The sequence below is a fragment of the Nothoprocta perdicaria genome, unplaced genomic scaffold, assembly GCF_003342845.1.
Source record: "Nothoprocta perdicaria isolate Ctin4 unplaced genomic scaffold, notPer1 scaffold_104, whole genome shotgun sequence".
In the NCBI taxonomy this organism is placed as follows: domain Eukaryota; kingdom Metazoa; phylum Chordata; class Aves; order Tinamiformes; family Tinamidae; genus Nothoprocta; species Nothoprocta perdicaria.
Window position 1 is genome coordinate 2,327,535 of NW_020454139.1, and position 23,405 is coordinate 2,350,939.

The window sequence follows — 23,405 nt, forward strand, 5'->3', positions numbered from 1 at the left end:
TGAAAGAGTGGAAATCTAACATAAGCTCTCTGATTCACCTCAAGGAATTAGACTAAGTACTACTATGGATCCCTAGAAAAGTGTATGAATATTTTTCTGTTAGTAATTGAATTACATCTTAGGGAAAAATCATATTATCTATCTAGCATAGATTTCATTAACAGTTTTACTTAGAAAGTTAACAATGTAAGAGAATTTTTTTGCAAATAATGGAGAAATAGGAATTTTTTAACTGCACTGTTATTATTCCTCTTGTCAATAGAAGTAATACACTCTGCAAAGAAAAGAAAATGATTTTGATTGCCTTCACTCAAACTCTTGAAGTTCAGGTAACAAGTAGAGCTAATGCACATCTYCCTAACACAGGATAATCAAACCTCTCAAACACAAACAATTTTCCTAGATACTAAGATCATTATTCAGGAAGAGGTCATTCAGTCAGAGGAGCTGTGAAGAAGCAACTTGTGATGGCAATATGATGTCTGTAATGCCTGTAAGTGGCATCAGATTACTGATTGCTGAAGTGACAAATACTAAATTTTGAAGTTGTATACTTCATCAGTCTTTTCAATCTTTCCACAGAATCTACACAGCAAAAAGGCAAAAAAGGCAAGGTTGTTGGTATGAGCATTACTGTGTTTGTGAATACCGAAATGTAAATACCGATTTCTTAATTCTCTCAAGTATTCTTGGTGCCTATATTAAGAGTGGTACCATGTGTTGGACAGTCTCACAGAACACTCTGCCCAGGGAATTGGTGAGTCCAAACAGATCTGTCACAGATCACCCCCAACCAAGGGGCTGACGTTCCTCACTCATGCAGCACAGACCAATACTAGACTTAGCCACACGAGGTGGCACTAGAGAGATGTCCTTCACTGATCTGTCAGGTGAGAGAATAATTGGCCATCAGGGAGAGAATGAATATCTGAAAGCTAAAGATTCCCTCAAGAAAATCCTGAAACCTCAAATCCCTTTTTTTCTGGAAGGTTATTCTTGCCTGGGTTTTGTGGTGATTTGATTGTTTAGGATAACTAGAAAAGGAAAACAAAAAAGGATTTTATTCAACGATAAGACAAAAAGAGAATTGCTAAAAGTCTAAAAAGTTGCTAGTAAAATGACGTTATGTCTATTACAAATGTGCATGTACCATGGAAATGCTCCCATAGTCTTATCATTGCCCACCAAGCTTAACTCACTAATGTGACTGAGATATTAGCACCTCCCGTATCCAGGGAYTTGTTCTGCTGATGCCCTTTGGTTATGGTCATCATGGACTGGTGCCCATGCTTTCCTCAGTACATAAAATCTGTGTGATATAGTCCTATCTTTGAGACAAAAACAAAGAGTGATGCTGACCAAATTATTTTTGTGGGTCCAGGTACCTCAGCAAGAGTCTTTGAGGTATAGCAGGAAACTTTCCATTGTCGTATTACAGAGCAGCACTAGTTCAACATCTTCCCAATTCAGATGTCTTTTCAATTCTCCATTCCTGTCATGGAGAAGCCAAAGAGGGGTATGCTACAAAGGGCTAAAAGCAACCAACCATCCTCCTTCTCTAGGTGAGGAAGTAAATAGAAATCAAGATACTGAAGCAACTGTAGCTTGGTGTTTAATGTAGAGCAGGTTGGTAGGATCTCACAGAAGACATGGAAAAAATTGAGTAGAGACAGGTGTTCCTCCGTGTTCATCACACTGTATCAAAACTTAGGGACACTAATCCTGCACTTGGCTATGGATAATGGAARTATTTCAGTCAGTGTGCTGTCAGAGAACTCCTAAATCCATCCTAGAGAGGAAACAGTATCTTGTTTCTACATGGCTTTCGTATTTATTGTTCCTTCATAATCGTCACTGGCGTTTGGTATTTGGCATAACAAAAAAATAAAGCATCCCACATCGCTATATCCATATTCCCAAGAACATCTGTCTTTTTCCTCTGGAAGGAGGGAAAATATTCACTCTTAAACCTTCTAACACAGAAGAAACTTGGGTTCCTGCGATCTGCTTTGGTATCGCAGGCCCGTCATTTTTGTAGCTCAGAGCAAGATCATGCAGAAACACAATACTGAGATTCATATTTATTTCTAGTAGCCTTTGAGGGTGAGCCCTGCAGTGTAGTGCAAGGCCAAACCCCAATATGCAGCATTTAAAACTYGAATTATCATTTCAGTAGGCTCAGTTAAAATGAGCAGGTTAAATGTGATTTCAACTGTGTAACATCCCAAGTGCGCCCACCTGCTGCTGAGACGCTGAGCTGTTTCACTTATTTAGGTACAGGTTCTTGTCAGTTGCTTCAAATTGATGGTTGAGAATACATTTTAAGTATTGCTTTTTACAACRCATTTTAAACTTTGCTTTATTCTGCTCTTAGGAGAATGTTAGTCCACAAAGACACTGGCATTTATGAAATGAGCTTCACAAACTGGTTTATACATAGGCTATTGTGTATGTGTGTGTTTTCGAACCTGTTATAATCTTATTGACTGAGGCTTACCAAGTCTGTTACAGAAATAAAAAAAATAAATAAATAAAAAAAAAAAAGTACAGTATCAAGATATCAAGATCAAGTCATTTCCCATCTCTCCCGAAGGCTGGTCTTGCCAGAACACTGGCAGCAATGGAACAGAAAATTGTCCAGCTAAATTAACAGATGTGTTAAATTCTTTTCAATGACCACATTATAGTGTGAAGATGAGTGTGTTAGCAAAGTCCCCTTTCCAAAACTGAAACGCCACTGATTAACCCTATCAAAATGTTTTGGCTTTGAGTAAGGAATCCAAATCCATTCCCTCTTTGCAAATACTTTACTATTAGCGCTGCAGTTGTTTCAGATTTCCCTCTCCAAAAAAAAAGTGGAAGTGAKGCCAGACAGCAGATCTGTTTGTACAGCTGAGCTTTACAGCTCTTATCACTTCCACAGACCCGCAGACCTGGCTGGTTTGCAGGCTTCATCCAGCTGAAATGCTGCCAGTTACCAGTGATGGGGAAGAAAACAACAGTGTAAGACAGAAGTGACTGCATTTTCATCACCCCGTTTCAGTAAAGCAAACAATCCTCCTAGATTGTTTCCAGTGGGATGTTGTCCGCTCTTAAAAAAATGATTATTAGATGCCTTAATCAGTATTAATCTACCAAACTCTACCAAATTAACATGGATAGTCTGAACTTTCAGTGTGAGTTCTAAAGAGAGCTTGAATTATAACTTTAATTTTTGTCTTGTTTTAAGAATTTATCATCATCATCAATTCTATGTAAAATACCTCAGAAACAAAGGTCATACTTGATTTTCTTCCACTTTGAGGAAAATGGAAAAGGTTTTTTTGTTACCAAATTCTTCCTAGGTTAAATATTTTCATTGAAAAAAGAAAAAATATTTTTAATTTTTTTTAAAAAGGAAGTTTAAAAACAGCAATTGTATTCAAAGGCATTATAAAAATATTTCTATTTATTATGTCCCAACTGGAATAAAATTTCCTCTCTTATAGTCTGCACAGCAGCTCTCTAGCCTAAAAAGCAGCTCTCTAGCCTAAAATTCCATTGTTGCAATTCCTGTGAAATCCTTCAGAATATCCCGTGGAAATTGCTATCTGCAGGAAAATCAGAATTGCCCTATTCAGTATAAATCTGAAACGTTAATTCTGCATGCAGGTGAGCTGCAATTTAGTTGCAAAAAAAACCTCTGTAGTTTTGACTGAGCTCTTTACAAAACAATGCTAATGTTATCCATGTTTGTCCTTTTTTTCCTTTTACTCTTGCCAATCAATAGGCAGTCTCCTCAATTTCGACCACTTTCAAGCTACTTGAGTAATTTTTGCAGGCAAAACCTGCTTATGCAAGCAGTGTGGGAACACATTCCTTACAAAACACTTGCTTTCAGACCCCAAATCAGCCACAGTGCATGGGCATAGGCCCTTCGTGTGTTACTGCTGCCCGGTGCTTGCACTTTCCATGGCCAGAGCAGGATGCCCAACAGGCTGCAGAGCGGCTCTATGAACCAGGCCCATCTTCAGCGTGGACTTTTCCAGAGACCACCATGCATGAGGCAGGTGGCTTCCACGTGGTTATTTCAGCCACATAGTACACGCATCCAGGTTTAAACTAGCCTAATGTGRATGGTTTTCCCTAGGCACTGTCCCACTTGCTTGTTCTCTGAGATAGCTGCTCTGAATTGCTGCCTGGAACAGTATAGGCTTGCAGGAGATTTCCACATAAGACAATCCCCAGACATACCTAAAGCTTTGCTGTGTCAACATACCTGATCACTTACACTTGTGACAGCAGCACCATGCAACTATCAATCCTATTAAACACTTATGGATCAAAATTCATTTGGTCATTTAGTTGGTTAATTATTTTTTATGCAGACCTTAGATCTGTTAAGGTAGTGTATCATTACTGTCTTTGCAGTACAGATAAAAGGCTTAAGAAGTGTTCCTTGCTTAAGATGTATTTTTAAACCAAATCTTACAATATAACATCTGCAAGATATTTACAATAAGCACACAACAAACCAAGTGTAAATTTCCATATATTCCTTGAAAAAAAAAAACCCAGACTTTACAAAGGGATTTTGTCGTTACTGAAAAAAAAAAAAAAAAGGAAAATTGGAAGAATACTCTCTTTCACTTGAAAATTTTGATCCAAATTGAGATTATTGATTTATTATAGTACTTATCTGACCTGTTGTATTCACACTTTTTGTGCTCACATGTGGTAACATTATCTCAGCGGGTAACAGCTCCAAAGATGTCTGAGTGACAGGGCGAACATACTCATCTGAGGCTATCTTTAAAGCACTGACATCAGCAAAATACTGCCTGCTAATCCTGATTTACTGTATATTCTGTTCCTCAGCACAAAATTATATAGCTTCCAGACTGGTCCTACTTTTGCCGGGGATGTGGAGAGCACTTTGCAGGGGCGAGGGGCTGTCGGGCGCTGCTCGTCCACAAGCGGAGAYGGGAGCACCTGGCCCAAGGGCCGGTTCGACAGCAGCTTTTCATTAAAGTTTCCCTGCTCTTCACGGAAATTGTTCAGTAAATGAAAGCAGAGACCACRTAGGTGGAATGCCATCCTGCTCATTTTACTCACTGCATCATGTTCACGGACCGTGATAGGGAAGTAGGGGCAGGTTTATTCCCTCTTCATTAGCCATGTTTGCGTTATTCCCCCTGCTAATGTTAATACTTCCAGAGAACAATGACGTTGGCTAGAGAAAAAAGGAAAGAAAGAAATACAGATTGCATCCTGAATGTTCATCCTGAAGGTTCATAAGTTATGCAGTTCAGCTACTTTTGGAGGGAAGTCTTTTTCTGCTGTGTAGTTTCTTTTACCATCCTCTGGAGGATTTCTCAGTTGCTCCTGTGAGAAACACAGTATTAAATTATAAACATCTCAGCCTTACAGAGATTTCAACATCACTGGTGTTTAAAATGAACAGTATTCATAACCACATATACTAAAGCTTTTGCTCAAAACTCCTTAGTCCCATCTAGGCAAGAGATGGGAGACAACTTCATTGCACTTCTATAGTTCTCAGGCAAAAATTAGCATGTAATAAGCAAAGTAGAATGGATGTTGAGACATATATATGCACAAAAAAATGTGGCACTGTCTTGCATTTGAAATTGCCGTGAAGAAAGCAGCAACTGGCAACATTGAAGTGGTTACTCTGCTCATTTTGTCACATATGCACCAGAGTCCCATTGCAGGGCTGAACTAATTGGCATGAATGCATTTACATGAAGTTTAAAAAACAAACTCAAAGATATTCTGAATGGCTGAAAAAAAAAAAAAGATAAAAAGAAGGTTTAATTGAAAGCAATTGCACTGTTCTGTTCCAATTTCAATATAAACAAATAGTGTGTCTGTATCTGATTCCTTTTTCAGGAAATCAAGAACAAATAGAAGCAAATGAAAAAAAACTACCTCCTACTTGCACTAAAGGGAGTAATGCTGCATCCTTAGACACTTGCTGACATAGAATTACTAGCACTATTCAAGTTGCCAATGAGCAGATTAATGTGCTTTGTACCATTAATTTCAATTATCCTGATTCTCCATATATCAAAGCATTGACACAGTATCTATAGTGAAACTACACAGTAAAACAAAGCAGGAGGACAATTACAAAAAGAAAAACTTGTCATCAGAGGTAGTTTTTTTCTTATGTCCTTTCATATTTCTGCATCATTTGTTTTTAAAATCAGATCTTAGTCTACAGACCATCTGCATAATTTCTAGGCAATTGTAATTATATTTTAATGCTCTTCGAAAGAGTGAGACTGTAATTAATAGTCACTGATAATTTCTATAACCTTGTCAAAGTGGGTGGCAGCCTAGGAGAGAAAATTCTTCCCTTACCCAATGGGACAAACAGCTGCGCCTCATCTCATTTAAAACCTAGTGTCTGCATTTTATTTGTTTCCATTATCCAGGCTTTAATTTTGCACTAGATCTATGACAAGGCATGGAGAAAGAACAGTCTGTAACGTACGGACAGAGATGTAAGTGCCAGGAGAGTGAAATTTCTTTTGCACAACTCAGTGCCTGGGACATCAAAACACAGTATGTTGTCTCTCTTAGCTGAGCACATTTCTTAAGCATCGGGTTAAAAAAGATGCAAGAAATAAAAGCATTACTGGTCATTTTATGTCTGTAGCCCACTACTGCTTAAGGAGCCTTGTTAGAGTCAAGCTGATCAAGCACCCAGTTGTCCCGTTCTGCCTCATGGCCACTCTCCTTCCTGAGAACTTCCCTCTTGGCCTTCAAACCAGGAATAAGAACACAAATAAAAGGGAAAAAAAAACAAAGAAAAGGAGAAGAAAAAGGAATCRTGGATATTAAAAAGCATGCTAGAAGAAAGAACTTATTGATGTCTCTTTAAAATCCAACACAAGATTGAAGCTTCAAGGAAATTTTAATGAAAGACAAAGTCTTGAAACTACTTAGGATTCAAAATTAGTAACAGACACATGTCTGTACATGTATCTATGTAAACTATATACATATTTGCTGAAAAGTTCTATAAAGATATTAAAATATGATTTAATTGTTCAGTTAAGGAAAAAAAAAAAAAAGAGCTATTGAAGCCAGCTCCTTCTTTAATTGCGTGCCAAGGCCTTAGAGAGCTTAGTGGAGCTTGAAAACATTGCCCAAATAAGTTCACCAATTAGATTAATTAGCACCAGAGGTACTGTGTGATTTGGATAGTACACAGATGGTAAAAAAAAAAAAAAAAATAAATCCATGTTTGGTGGCTTTAAAGTCATCTGCAAAGCTTTGTTTTCTTTAAGGTTTGTCTCCACATGCCATGCTGCTATTGATTTCCACAGAAATGGGATGGGATGAACACATCTTGTAGTGATGTGTGTCCTCCAAAAACCTTCCACATCCAGAAATAGATACTGAGACAGTTATTGCTTCCATCTTTAAGTCAAGAAARCAATCGAAATGCATAGCATTTGTATTTCTGGAGAAGAGAGGAGAAAAGGGAAACAAATAAATCAGTTCTTCATGTTTGTATTTCATCAGTACCATAAAGAAAGGTTTAGCCTTATACAGGTACAACATTTTTTAAGCAGAATTTGCTACTTGCATCAACATGTTTTCTTAAGTCTTCATTCTGCAGTGCTTTTGGGAATTCAAGTAGGAATTCTCTTTAGCRTTTGGAAGCATATCTACAATCTTTAAAATACAGTGAACATTGTATAGTACAATCTGCCTCAGAGATTCGTATGTTTCTAAATGGGAGTTCAAGTGGCATCAGCTACTTACGCAAGGGTTGCACCATGCAGCTGCCAGGGCTCTGGGGACTTCTGCAGCTGGTTGGGCACAAGGGGGTGAAGTGGTGGTGCTTGGGATGAAGCTTTTGAGCAGTTACATTTGAGCATGGTCTTGTAATACCTCTGACCTTGCTCACTCCAGCTGATAAGCTGTGAAACAAAGAAGCCATTGTTCTCATAACAGAACCTTCAGGAAGTCCTCTGCGAAGTAAAGGAATATTCACACTTTACCTTTAGTAAAACTATCGCTGGAAAACTGAGGCTGGTGCCTTCAGAGAAAAGCACTTTGTGGAAGCCACGTTATGTTTCCGCCAGTGCTATGCATAGCTCTGCTGGGCTCCATCTGTCTGTACATGCAGCTTAGTGTGAGCAGGGATCACCATCAGCTCAGCCGGGCTTGGGAGCAGGAATTTAGCAAGGATAGAGCAATCCCAATCCAAAATCCTAAAATACAGAAGAAAAAAACAAAAACAACAACAACAAACAACCATCTCAGCTGAAAAAAAAAGCAATTTATGACTCAGGTTCCCTTTGAGGTCATGAGCAAAAGAGATTAGGGAGAAATCTGTTTGCRTCATAGCTACTTACCTTTTTTTGTTGTGGTTGTTGTTGCTGTTGTTGTTGTTAAAACACAGGTTAGAAGCTTACTGATTACTTAGAAGTTTGTAGTAACTAGATGACATGGATTCTGCACACTTGAAAACCCAGCCTGATCCTACTTTAATAACGACATGAAAACAGAGATGAGACCAGGCTATGGCCAATGCACAAGGAGGGATATTATTTTGACTGTATGGGTGAAGTAATTCTTCCCGGATGGATGACAAAGAAAAGATTTCAGGAAAGATGAACTGAATTTCTACATGATAAGGTCATTAACTTCAATCTCAGATGTTAAAACGTTTACCTTGCAGGTCCTTTTAACAAATGCGTTATTACCACCATGCTTCCAGCCAAGATTTATGATGGTGTGGCACCGTCTGGGACAGACCTGGGCTGTCTCGCCAGAGAACAATGAGCTAATGGAGACTCATTGAAAGAGAAGAGTATTCGATTCTTTTTCAATCATTTGATCTATTTGTTTCCAAAACACAGTGCAGTTTGAATAGCTTAGCTGTGCCAACTTTCCCCCTATAAAAGTGCTCCTAGAACTTGCGTATTGTCTACAACAAATTCAATGCCATTGCTCTTGGGTTTCTTGATCTTTTTGATGTTGTTACGAGCTGAATTAAATCTAATTTAGATGGTATATTTCCCCTTAATGCTCAGAAATCTGTAACAGTGTAACCGTGCATACTCACAGTGCTGTGTAAGCAATACTTTGATCTCTAAGGTACTATAAAAATGATTCATAGTCAGTGGCAATAAGTGATTTACTAACTGCCTCAGTTAAAGSTGTAGGGTATATAGTAAACATCTTTCTTGCAAAACCTATTTCAGCTACTGTGATTCTCTGCAGATTCATAAAAACTCATGTGTTTGGTTACTTAATTCTAGAGATGAAACAAATTCTCTTGAAAAGCTTCACATGCTATAAAGAGGTCACACCATTAAAGAATAATTGAATTTTTCATTACAACATTTATTTCTATGCAATCAATATTTAATGCTTTCAGCTATAGTAAGAAAAAACCTTCAAAACATCAAGTCCTTGCTACCAGCGGAGAGTATTTAAGCTTTGTATCAGAATAAAAATTAATTAAAACCCCACAGCTTTTAGGAGAGAAATGACAGACAAAAATTTTCAGGTTCAGCCCAGTTTCAGAATAATAATGCAAATTCAACATTCGAGGTGCATAGAAAATACAGCAGATGAAATGAGCTCTGTATCCACTCTCAATGTAACAGGTCAAGAATAAGCACAAACATCTTCCACTCGACGTTTTTTGCTTCTTAGTTTTAGTTCACCAAGCTTGTCTCTCAGGACTACTGCAAAGACATTATTGCTAGTGTATGTAGAGATCTACCATCTACCATTGCTCTTTTCCCTTCCTTTCCCTTCTTTTTCCCTTCCTTTCCCTTCTTTTCCTTTTCCTCCCTTCCCTTTCGTTTCTCATAGTCCAATATTTTCACAAACTCAGAAAACCCTCATGCAATATGAGGCACATAGGTGTTATTCTGTAGGCACTATATTATAGTAGCAGAGTTTGGGCAGGATAAGAGAGCATTCACTACAATGAGAAATTCATAAAATACATCTGCTTATAAAGGACAAAACTGAGTAAACTGCCCAGTGACAGAGACAGATGTCAAGATTGCTGTCATCTACCAGATATGTTCAGTAAAAACCTAAGTATTCTTGTTGTTCAAAACAGTATTCCAGTGCATTTCTAGACAAGTAAAACTCTTGTTCTTTTCTTGCATTTCAGAGATGTAGGGTAAATTCTGACTTTACTGCTACTAAAACAAATACTCAACAGAGAATATGTCAGGATGACTAAAATGAAACTACTTTTCTCTCATGTTTCAGCATTCAGGGTTTAAATAAAAGGCAGAAGGGTCTAAGTGGTATTTTTTACTTCTGTTGTTTTGATAAGGAAAAGGAGAGAAAAGAAACACAGACAGGCTGGAAGGTGACCAACAGATTAAGCAATCATTAAGTGGGACACAATGGATGTAAACTCTGCCCAGAGYTTAACAAAGGTCCTGTTATTCTGTCACACAATAGAGGCCAAAGGTTAAATAGAGGTAAGAATACAGCAAAATTTAGGAACAGGAAAAGATATTAAGCCTTCTGAAATGTATCAAAAACTCACCTTTGCACATTTTCATGTTTCCTCAACATTTTTGCCTCCTAGATCTCCTCCTCCAGAGGCAAATCTAGATGTCTTGATCTCATGAATAAACTGCTTAAGTTCCTCTCCTCAGAAATTTGTTCCGTATATAGCCATTATTCATTAGGTAAGAAAGTCTGTTTTCTTTATTTCACTCAGTTTCTTAAAATACCATCTAAGCACTTCAGCCCTTTGCCAACACTGGAAAAAAAAATCATAGCAATATTATTTTCAAGCATTCTGTATTAGAATTTTGAAAGCATCCAAAACTAAGCTTGATGCTCTTCAGTTTCAAAATACTCTATCAAAATTAGGCCCACAAATCCCTATTATCTTAGTTCAGATCTTCCTTTCTGCCCTTCCTACTAAAAAATTAACAGTGCTTTGATTTAACCTTCTAATGAAAGAAGATACTGATATATTAATGCCTTATCCTCCATGCCTCCAAGTTCCTCCAGGGAGAAGTACATTTCTGATAACACTCTGAATCTCCATCTCTAATCATTTCTAGATTTCCTTCCAGCATTTCCCTTGGAAATCATTACTAGGCGTTAAGCTCATTTCCTCCTTCCTCTCTCCAGAAGGCTCCAAGCTTTTATCTCAGCCTGTTGGCCTGCGGGAGGGGGGATGCTGGGAAAGCCCTTGCCACATTCCACTGGGAGAAATTCTGCATTTTTGGAGTCAGGCGAAGTAGCTGACCGCTAAAGGACATGTTGATTGTATGAATGCATTTACTGGGGCCAAACAGCTCCCAGAAATATTTCCTCTGTCCAGAGAACTTCCTAATGGGGGGGGGAAAACCCTACTGAGCAGAAGTTTGTTATTACCACCGTTTGTTTCTTTTTTCCTTTTACTTTTTTGTTTTCAGCACCTCCTGACACAATTGTCTTATGTCTCATGGTTCTAAGGCTCCCTCTCCCCACTGCAGTCTCCAAAAGATCAGATTTGTATGGAAATAAAAATTGTCTCCACTTCCCTGAATTTGATTCTCAGTCATTTTACAAACAGTAGTAGTTGCATTTACTCTATCCCATCCCTGTGAGACCCTCTCTCAAATCAAGTAAATCTGATCAAGTAGCTTTTGTGGGGAAGTTCCAAAATTCCAAGTTTTTTATTACTTATTTAGTTTTTAGTTTGGCTGTAAGGTCTTTTTGTTTGTTTGTTTCTCATTTTTCACAGTAGAAACCTACCACAGTAGAGACCTCTGAAAAGAATTTTTCTTTACCTTCAAACATAAGATATGCCCTTCTGGGCCCTTTGTGCAACTCCACACATGTATCTGGTTAACTTGCAACCCTGTTCAAGACAAAAGCTCCAGACTGTATCATATCCACCAGCCCTAAATTTCTAAATGTCCTGTAGCCCCAACACAAACTATTTACAACAGAGATTTATATTTCTCTTCCCTTTGGTCTGCCCTGAAAAGTTCTCCAACCTCTYCAAGCCTGGGGACAATGCTCAAGTCAAAGTGCAAAGTCAACTGCAAAGCCATGGGGTGTGGATGAGGACTGAGCCTGAGATCCTCTGAGAAATACAGACCCCGAGAATGCCTGGGATCTCACAGGCAGAGGGAGCTGGCTGAATCTTAGCAAAACTGCTCCCTGTCATCTCAGACAGGCCATGGCCCGGCAAAAGGTAGATGTCATACTCATCTTCAGAAGCAGCTAGAAGGGTGATCAGGTGAACTACAGGTCAGYCAACCTCATTTCAATCCTTGGGAAAATCAGGTAGTGAGTCCTTTTGGAAACCTTTCTCAGCCACTGAGGAAGGCAACCGGGAACAGTCAGCCTAKGCTTACCAGGAGTAAAAGGAAAAGAAGTGAATATCATTTACCTTGACTTTAGCTCAGCTTTCAAACGAGCCCCCCCAAAATTCTCTTGATTCCCTCTCCTGTGGGACATGACAGTCAGATAGCACAGTTTGTGGGAGCCATTTACAGGTGAGTCTCTGCTGGAATTTGCCATGTCCGATACCTTCAGCAGTGGCCTGGAGCAGGAGGTGGAGCCACCTGCAGCAGCCTCACAGAGGACACCAAACTGGGGGGCAGGAAGCAACGCTCAGGAGCAGGGCCACACAGCACAGACCAGCTGGAGCCATGGCTCAATGTCAACTCCATAAGCAGGGCTGGCCCAAGCAGGGCAGGGTTGTCTCTGCTTGGTGCTCGAAGGCCCTGTTGGGCACAGGCACCAGCCAGGGGAGCATCAGGAGGTGTTAACCAGGCCAGGGGGAGCTGGTGGGGCAGTGGTGGTGGGGCAGAGCCTGGCTCTGTGAGAAGGAGCTGTGGGGCTGGGGGTTCACTGCTAGCAGGGATGGCTGTAGTATGTACAGCGGGAGGCACAGCCAGGCTCAGAGCTGCTGCCAGGTTTGTCCTTGGAGCTTGGCAAGCTTCACCTGGGAAAAGTCCTGCAACCAGGTCTGATCCCAGGGCTGAGCTTGCTCTGGGCAAATGGTTGGTCTAGAGACATCCCAGTATCTCTTCCAATCTGTTCTACTCTGTCATTTTTTTTCTGTGAGCCCACATGCTATTCACTTTCGCTCCACTTAAACAGATTTTAATAGTCTAGTTTTAGAAATAAATTAAAGATGTTAGACCTCCCTGAAACTAAACACATTCATGAGCTTTCCAGGATAAAGATTAAGAACTCTTAAATCACTCTACCTTAATCCTTTTCAGCAAAAGTCTTCCTAATAAACTGCAGAAAGAGCAGTCAGTCATAACAGCTACAAAAATTGTAAAATTGTATTCAGTTTCCAATACATATATCTCAAAAGGGAGAACGTGGGTCCACTAGTGAATGGGATGGGTACCCTGGTCACGAAAAACACGAACAAAGCWGAGCTGCTGAATGCTGCCTTTGCTTCTGTGTTTGTCAGGGGCAGCCCTCTAGAATCCCAGGCCCTAGGGACACACGAAGAGAGCCAGAGAGAGGAAGGCTTGCCCTGGGTAGAGGAAGAGTGGGTCAGAGAGCATCTAGGGAGCCTCGACACCCACAAATCCATGGGCCCTGATGGGATGCACCCCAGAGTGTTGCGGGAACTGGCAGATGTCCTAGCCGAGCCGCTCGCCATCATCTTTGGAAGGTCCTGGAGAACGGGGGAGGTGCCGGAGGACTGGAAGAAAGCCAACATCACTCCAGTCTTCAAAAAAGGCAAGAAGGAGGACCCGAGTAACTACAGGCCGGTGAGCCTCACCTCCATCCCCGGGAAAGTGATGGARCAGCTCATCCTGGCTGCTCTCTCATGAGTTTCAACAGGGGCAAGTGCAGGGTCCTGCACTTGGGGAGGAATAACCCTGGACACCAGTACAGATTAGGGGTGGACCTGCTGGAGAGCAGTCCCGCAGAGAGGGACCTGGGTGTCATGGTGGACGACAAGTTGACCATGAGGCAGCAGTGTGCCCTGGTGGCCAAGAAGGCCAACGGGATCCTGGGGTGCATTAAGAAAAGCGTCTCCAGCAGGTCGAGGGAAGTGATCATCCCCCTCTACTCAGCCCTGGTGAGGCCACATCTGGAGTRCTGCGTCCAGTTCTGGGCTCCCCAGTACAAGAGGGATGTGGAGCTGCTGGAGAGAGTCCAGCGCAGGGCTACCAGGATGATCAGGGGCCTGGAACATCTGCCCTATGAGCAAAGGCTGAGGGAGCTGGGCCTGTTCAGCCTGGAGAAGAGGAGGCTGAGGGGGGACCTGATCAGCGTGTATAAATACCTCAAGGGAGGCAGTGAGGAGGAGGGGGGCGACCTCTTTTCAGTGGTGGACAGCGATAGGACTAGAGGAAATGGCTTCAAATTGAAGCATCGGAAGTTCCACAGGAACTTAAGGAAGCATTTCTTCACTGTGRGGGTGACAAAGCACTGGAACAGGCTGCCCAGAGAGGTTGTGGAKTCTCCTTCTTTGGAGATCTTTAAAACCCGCTTGGATGCAGCCCTGTGCCCCGTGCTCTAGGTGACCCTGCATGAGCAGGGCGGTTGGACTCGATGACCTCTGAGGTGCCTTCCAACCTTGGGCATTCTATGATTCTATGAAAGTTAATGCACCACAGAAGTCAAAGTCTTGATTTGTCATTTTTTTTTCTGGCAATTACTATGATGGGACAATCAGATTTTGCATTTATTCTTCTCTAAGAAGTATTCTTCTCTTTCACTAGGAAGTTGACCCACTGTTGAAGAGGCTCGCTCCCCTGTCTGGCATGGTGATTCAAGACCATTAGACATTTTCATCCTAAATCTCTTCTCTGTGTAAACAAGAGGACTGGATTGAATTCTGAGGCCTGCTCCGTAATTCCTCTACTGACACTCTAATCCTGTAAACAAACAGCTCTGACACCTGCAAGACTCTTACAGAGGAGACTGCAAAACGTATGTATCTGTCTTCACAAATCTGGGAGATAAAAAGCATCAGCACAAGACCATGCAATTWATGTTTTAAAAATCAAAGATAATGATGACTGATGTAAATTGGACTGGTCGGACACTATCTACAAATGAACCAAGTGAAGCATGCTGCAACCACCGGCAGAAGGCACAAAATTTGGTTAAAAATACACTCTTTTACAAAGATGGTATTACCATCAGCAAAAGATTATGAAGACAGCACATGTTTTAAAAGACTTTCTAATAAATTATGCTTAACCTCTGATCTGTAACAAGTGTCACATAATCTTCAAAATGTATTCTGGATTGTAAGTATTTTCTGTACTATACATTCCATTTAATTCTTATGTTTACAACCGGAATAACAGTCTTTTTWAAAAAAAAGTATTTTATGAAATCCTCATAAGTACATTTATGGCAAACTATAAAACCTCACCTCAAACCAGCAATAAAATTGCTGGCTACAGCTATTGCTTTACTGAGTGTGCAGCAATAAACCATATATAAACATAAATCTATGGGAATGCCAACTACCATACCGAAGACAAAAATTCACATATAAAACAGGACTTTTTGCCACCGATGGCATTGTTCATAGRTCATTCAACTGCTGGCAATCTCATTGCTAGTTATTTACAGCAGAACTGATGTGACCTAGCAGATACTGGAGCTCCATTTTACTAGATCCTGTAGACATACAAAGTGGTATCTTGCAGWTATATAAGGCCATCCTTCAACTGCAGGAAGAGCAGAAGAGGTGAACATTGTATTAGTTTCTGCTAGGGCAGAGTTGAAGCAGCAAAGTGGTGCAGTGCCTCACTGATGATCAGCAGGACGTATGAGGAGCTAATCAGCAGATTGCTTTGCAAGAGCGAAGCTCTCTGAGATCTGCGTAGAAGGCAGAGGGAAGGGGCACATGCATGCAGGTTTCTCACAGTAGCACATGCCTCCTGGCAACTTTCTCATGCGTTGAACAGAGAAAAGTGATTGGTAGCTATGCACTTTAGCCAGTAAGATGCAAATTTCAGAATAATGAAAGCTCAAGCAGATTTTTGGAAATAGGTGGTTGTACCATGGCACCGCTTCTAGGAGAAGATAAAYAGCCATTTTTCCCTCAAGCAATTGCATACAAAGGCTATCACGCACAGCTGTTGGCATAGCTTCATATTCCTATCAAAAGATACGGGAAAATGGCACACACGGACACAGAGACAGTAGGATTGTCCTAGCAAAACCACTGTTTCATCTCACTATAAGGAGGTCAAGGAGGTGCTGGAGAGAGTTCAGAGAAGGACAAGGAAGCTGGTGAAGGGGCTGGAGCTCAGACCTTATGAGGAGCAGCTGAAGGAGTTTGGGTCATTTAATCTGAAGAAGAGGAGAAGATCTCAACTGAGACCTTATTGCTCTCTATAACTACCTGGAAAGAGGTTGTAGTGAGGTGGGGGTTGATCTCTTCTCCAGAATAGCTGCACATAAGCACCGGAGGAAATGGACTCGAGTTGTGCCACGGGAATGTTCATGTTCAGGTCAGACATGAGGAAGAATTTCTACATGGAAAGACTAGTAAAGCCTTGGGACAGGCTGAGCAGGGAACTGGTGGARTCATCGTCCCTGGCAGTGTTGAAGCAATGTGTGGATGAGGTGTTCAGGGACATGGTTTAGCAGGCATGGTGGTGAGGGTTTTGTAGTTAAGACTTGATGATCTTGAAGTTCTTTTCCAACCACAATTCTTTGATTCTATTCTATGATCTGGCTGTGTGGCCCAGAGAATGGTGAATATACTGACAACATGTAAGTTATGCTCCACAGCTGTATGATACAGAGATCTTTCACTCCCTAATGGCAAAAGCCTGAAAATGCCTAAGGGGACCTTTCTTAGCCAAATCATGTCAAGTATTAATAACGCCTGAGATAGTTTCTGGAGCAATATGGGCTGTTAATTATGCCAGAAAACACCACAAGGAATGCAGACATGCACTTGAGAGGCTGGATCCTATCCAGAGTAAAAGAGAAGGCATCCAGCAAGTGACACCCAATAGTTTTACTTCAGTAAAATGCAATTCTGTGAAGAGAGCTGGAATGCACACCGATACATCTATACAGCGGAAGAAAATGAAAGAGGCTTGTACAATTCTGGGTGAAATCTAAGGACAACTGATTCTTGCAAAAGCCCTATTTATGGGACAGTGCTCGCATATTTGTCTCTCTGATCTTCTAGGCAATGACTAACAGAAAGRCTTCTTTCACCAAAAGAGAGCAAAGACCAGTCTCCTAAAGGAGATTACTAGTTTGGCTATGGTTTGCTGATAATACAAGCAAATTACTTTCAGAAATTTTATGGCCAATATGAGTAGATTATATTGGCCATGAACTGACCGATGCACTACAATAAACCTGAGCTACATTTTCACAGATTGCAGAGTGAAATTGCCCTCCTCTCCTCACAGGGCAAGAGATGAAAAGGGTAGCTAACCAATCCAGGTAAAACAAACTCTTCCATGCTTCCCTGAAAATTCACCAATACTCCTGCCTTTGTTTTAGAGCCAGATAGAKGTCCAGAGCTTTACCAGCACTCAGGTTGCCATGTTCAAGGACATTTGTTTCAGCCAAAAGACTCTTTTTTTCTGAGACATTACAGTCCATCAGAATGAGCCCAACTAATTATCACCGCTTTGAAAACAAGAGCAGCAGACCTCCAAACTAGAATCTTCAAGCCTGTGATATTTGGGCTATATACGTATATCGACATACATAGTATCTTTTCAGAAAAGAAACAAATATGAGATGAGCTCATGGAATGAACATCTTACAGATAACTTCCTTAGAAACAGAACTATTTATTGCTGCTATAATTATTGTCATATTGTTATTATATATTGTCAGAAACCTCCATTAGAAAAATAGATTTAAAAATTTATTAGAAAATAATTAGAAAAAGATTTCACTCTGCATAACATCTGCACAACACTGTTAAATTCTTACTTTAAGTGGGAGACAATTCTGAAAATGGGAACGAGTGGAGATGTCGCACAAAATACTATGAGTGAAATTTTTGTAGATGCAAAGAAAAGATTCAGTACCGCAATACGAAGTATTTTACCAGACTTCTTAGGTCAGAGAATGACTTAGTGTATGCCTTAATATCAGAGAAAGCATTATAGTTAGTGTCAAAACCATAATCACGCAAGTACCTTTGGTCTGTAATTTAGAACTGTAAAAATCTTCTAGGGGGAGATGGGACTAACTTTAATATCCAGAGAGAAAAAAAATCTTATTTTGAAAGAAACAGCAATGTAAGATCTGTAAGAGGGCGCCAGGATGCTCAAAACATTTCAATTCATTCGTACATCATGAACTTCTCACAAGACTTGCAAAAGCCTGAGATTTGCATGAGTTTTCCCCGGAAGAAAGATATTGCATGGATATAGAGAGGACAATTATCTTTCTGAAATTAAAAGAAATTCTGTACTTATCAAAGCACAAACAAAATTTATCTTAGACAGACTTGATAGCTAGTCTTGGACATAAACTGAACTTGTTCATTCACAGAAAGGATACTGCAAATCTCTGTCTAGCTACAGTAGGGTGACAGGAGGAAGGAAGTGCCCTCCCTAGACACTTATTCCTCACACCTGTGATAAGGGAAAAATACTTTTCCAAAAATTAAGCAAGAGATTTGAGTGTTTCAAAAACRCTAATGTGGCATTTTAATTCCAAAATTCCCTAACCTAGGGAAATCTCTCACTCCACAGGCTAACATAGTCTTAGTCTTACACATTTCTGTAGTAACAATTGGCGAGTTTCCCCCACTTGCAGTCCTCCAGCAGCTTGTCAGGCTTACATCCTCATACTTTTTGTACTCATATTACGTTTGTCTTCTGATTATGCAGTGTGCAGTGACACTGTGATGAAAGCAGTGATGTACTTTGCACATTTGAGATAAGTTTCTTTGGGAAAACCATTTCAGAGGGCATTATCTGCTGGACAGAATCACTACCCTACTCATTCCTATCCTCTCGTTCCCCTCCCAAAGAAGTAACAACCCCAGCAAAATAATCCCACTCCAGAGCTACACTGCTCCAAACAACCAYGGAGCTTAGCAGTAAAAAATGCACAGGAACTGATACAATTTTAAAGGTCAACTCAAATTTTTGAATAAATAAGCACAGTGAAGGCTCAGCTGCTCAATAAAGTTTAAAGAAAAGTGCTTTATCTCAGATGGGCTGTGTGGTGCTGGCTGAGCCTGTCCTGAAGGTCATCTCTCCACTGCTCAGAAGTTAAGCCATCTTGCTGCATTTAGTGCTGTTTTCTAGACCACCCACTCAGACGAGGATACACAAACCACATGTGCTAGGAATGCTTGTCCTGCACAGAAAGCGGTATCAGCATTACAACCTTATTACTTGCACAGCCAGGCTTCTAATACAACTCATTTGTTTTTATCTTTTCAATAGTTTTGATTTCTTAATGGATTGTATGTAGTCCCTCTGACAGCCTCTAGGCATTTAAAGATTTGGAAGGGCGTATTGCTGGTCGATGTAGGCGGAGGCAAGAGTGATTTCTCTTTTTTTTGCACATTTTTCCTTTCTTTCTGCAGATGTACATTTTATTTCTAGTCTTGATCGAAACCATGTAGTTAACAGCTTCACACAAACCTATTTCCTGAACAGGTCACGCACCTTGAATTCTTTTCCCACTGAACAATGACAAAGGATTCATGCCTTATTTGTAGAGAAGACAACAGCAAAGTTTATTAATGGAAGGACCAGTTTTATAGCATCAATTCTGCAAAAGGAACATATGAAAATGCATGACCTGTTTGAAACCACATTCAGGGAGGGTATACTTTCAATCCAAGTTAAGCTAGCAATGACCTCCTGCTGTTCTCACAGACTTGCAAAGATTAAAAGAAATGAAGAAAAGTGCAAGATTGTCATTCTGTGACAAAATAAATTTAACTGAGGTAGAACAGAGAACATAAATGAGATGTAATATTCACACAAATGTTAAACAGACATCAGCATCTCAAACATTAAGACAGCTTAGATATTTGTACCATGCTGTAGTACATCTACTTTTCATTAAGCGAGCAATACCACCACAGTTGGTATAGCAGCAAACATCAGAAGCTGCCATTCTGCAAACTGTGTGATGGTGTCTTACAAGCAGACCTAACTGCTCAGGCTTTATTCTCTCCCTTAACGTAAGGGAATATGTACAGCCACTATGGGATTTCCTTTCCTTTCTTCTCTTTTCCCTTTCACTTCTCTTTCTTCCTTTGCTTGTTGAAAGAGCACTGTTTTCATTGTGTCAATATTCCACCTTCTTGTCTAGTATTCACCTTCCTGGTATTTCTTGCTGCTCAAGAAAATGCAAGGCCCTCGTGTAATTGTGCTTTCCCATAAATTTGTCTGCTTGCTCATGCAAAGCAATGATCTTGTTATTGTCGTTAGTTTAGCTGTGGTAATCCACTGATTTACTCCCAAGCATACACAAAAGCACTGCACAAATAGGAATCATAGTCTTCATCATCCATTTTTAAGCACTGCATGCCCAAGAATAAACCTTCCACTATACACTATGGACTACACAGGATAGCTCCCTAGTGTATACTCTGTACTACTYAACAGCTACAGAAAATACTGAAGCTCAGAAGACATGCCTTGCACTTGTTAAGATCTGGAATGTGTTCTACACCCTTTATTTTTGATGTGTCCACTAGCTCTTGCTATGGTTAAAGGTCAGTCAGCACTTTCACCACAGGCGTCCATTTCAGCACATTATAGTAAAAATGTCAAATAAGATTTACACTATGGATCACACAGATCACACAAAGAAGCCTTGAGTGCTAGGTCTCAAAGAAATTTAAAATAGACTCCAGTTAGGCACAAACTATGGACCACTAAACAAACACATAAATAGGAATTCCCATATAGACTGAAGCAAGAGCCTGCTAAGAGATACAGCCTGCCATTAAAACACACACGATAAAAGATGAGAGGGGATATGCATGAGTGAAGATTTACATCATGAAAGAATCAAACATCCTTCCCTAGATACTGTATGATGGTGAAATAATGTATATGACAACTGAATAAGGCAGGTTTCTCTACAGCTTTTCCATCCCTTTTGCAAACTGTTAAGTAACAAGGCTTGAAGTTGCAGGCTTTTTAAGAGATCTAAAACACTAATACAGTGTTTTTCTAAGAAGTTAAGACAATACTTAAAGCTTCCAGGGACCTGAAATAGATTGTGAATGTATTTTACATCACTATGAGGAAAGGGAAAATCAAATAGTTCAGGACAAAACCAAATACTTTTAATTCTTTTCCCCAGAGGAAAAGAAACATTAGAATTACTCTAGGACTACCAAAATGCATAGCGCTACTTGTGCATTGCTTCTGATATGAATATTTCATATGGTCAAGTGCTTTTGAAGAAACACCAGAGGACCTTGTAAGGACTCTCCTCAGTTCAGTTCACACCCTCTTCTCCCTCCTTTCTCTTTACTTTAGACTGAGATGGCATTCAAATAGATGAAACCAAAACACTTGTAAAGCCTTTCAGTTAAGCTAAACTTCTAATAAGGTACTAAAAGTTACTTATCCACTTACAGATCCACTTCCTGAGGTGACAAGAATAAAATTATCCTTGCTATTGGGTATAACTGCTAATCCACTTGCAGTACTTCAGTGATGCCGAAAAAGACTTTTAGATTCCGCAATATTACTTACTTACTGCTGTCATCCTTGTCATCTCAGTGGATTTATAGAAATTCTCTCTGGTAGTTTTGTTTTAAAATAGTTTTATATTAAATAAAATGCCATAATGTTTATTGCTGAAAGACTTCAACTGGTCCCAAAAATCATACTTGTAAACGTTAAAGAATTAGAACAGCTCTTATGATTTTTTCATTAAGTATCACTATTTGAAATCAATTGAAGAAGGATTTATTTTGTTTCTGCATACAAAATTAGATGAAAATAGCTAATGTATTTTTAAATGAGATCAACACTTACATAGCTCTTATTCTATCAGATTTCTGTGAAAAACACATATATACGCGCACACACACACACACTTTTGCAATCTATATTTTTTCTTCCCTCTCCCAACTTCATTAAATTACAAAATTTAAGATTTTAAGGATGCTCCAGGATTTGTAGGAAATTTAGCAGTAACTTTACATTGTAATTGCTATGATCCCCTTTTTATTCTTATTTTCCTACTTCCTGTTCTCCTGTATCCCCATTCACAAAGTACAACAAAACTTATGTAGCATTTTATAGTTAAAGTGACTTATTTCACCATTTCTAAAAAACAGTGGAATATTCAATATTCAGACTAGCCTTATCAAGAGATCCTTCCTCTCCTGAAACTCAGAAGCTTCACCACAAAATCTAGTTAGAAAAGTCAAAATGACAAAATTCCACATGTATCTAGTACAACTATAAGATAGCAAGTTGAATACACACTAGTAGATCAAAAGTTTTTAAGATTGCTTTTAGAATTCCAAACATATTCATATAAAATGTTGATAAAAATTGAAGTGAATCCCGCTCACATGCAAGCCCTCCCTCCCCACCATCATCTATCTGATGTCAAAAGTAACTTTAAAAGACACTTCTCCTACCCCCAACAATTGCACATTGAGACAAGGACTTAGAAGAAAAACATAATGCTTCAAGTATGCTTCATGCCAATCATCAATAAGAGTCATAACATTACTGAAAAAAGTACACTTGTTCTTTGGAAGCCCAAGACAGACTTCCTATGGAGTATGGTCAAACAACATTTTAAATAAGAAAAAAAGCCCCCTAGACCCAACCTTTATCCCCTTTCTCAAAAGTGTAAAATTTTCTTTGGACTTAAAGAAACAGTGTTAAGATTTACCATCTGAATAAGAAATAACCTCAATAGCAATTTAGTTYTACAGTGCTGCACAAACTGTGTGCATGAAATAATAAATCATACAGATAACAGCTGTTCAGCTCAACACATACAGACTACATGTGGCATATAAGGAAACATGTSACATACTGGCCAGTCTAGAAAAAACACATATTTTAAGGCTAATAAACCTGAATAAACCTTTGGATCCAGAAGTATTTCTTGGTACCCTTCTTTTTTCACTGGGTCATTGGAACTCTAATAGAAAAGTGATAATTTCAGCAAGAAACCATCACCAATACGAGAGCACAGAACTTGAATGTGTGATTACATATCCTTTCATTTGCAAATGCAAGAAAAGGATATTGATTTAAAAGGAATAACAGATACTATGAAATAATACTCATTTCTAAAGACAAGAAATYCTTCTGGAAATGCAAGCAGATTACTGAACAGATAACAAAATCTGAAAAGAGKAAACCACAGAAACATACATAGATACATCTGCATACACATATGCATGTGCATATGTATATACACACACATGTATGTATGTATCTCAAAATGTAACTGTGTATCCACAAATA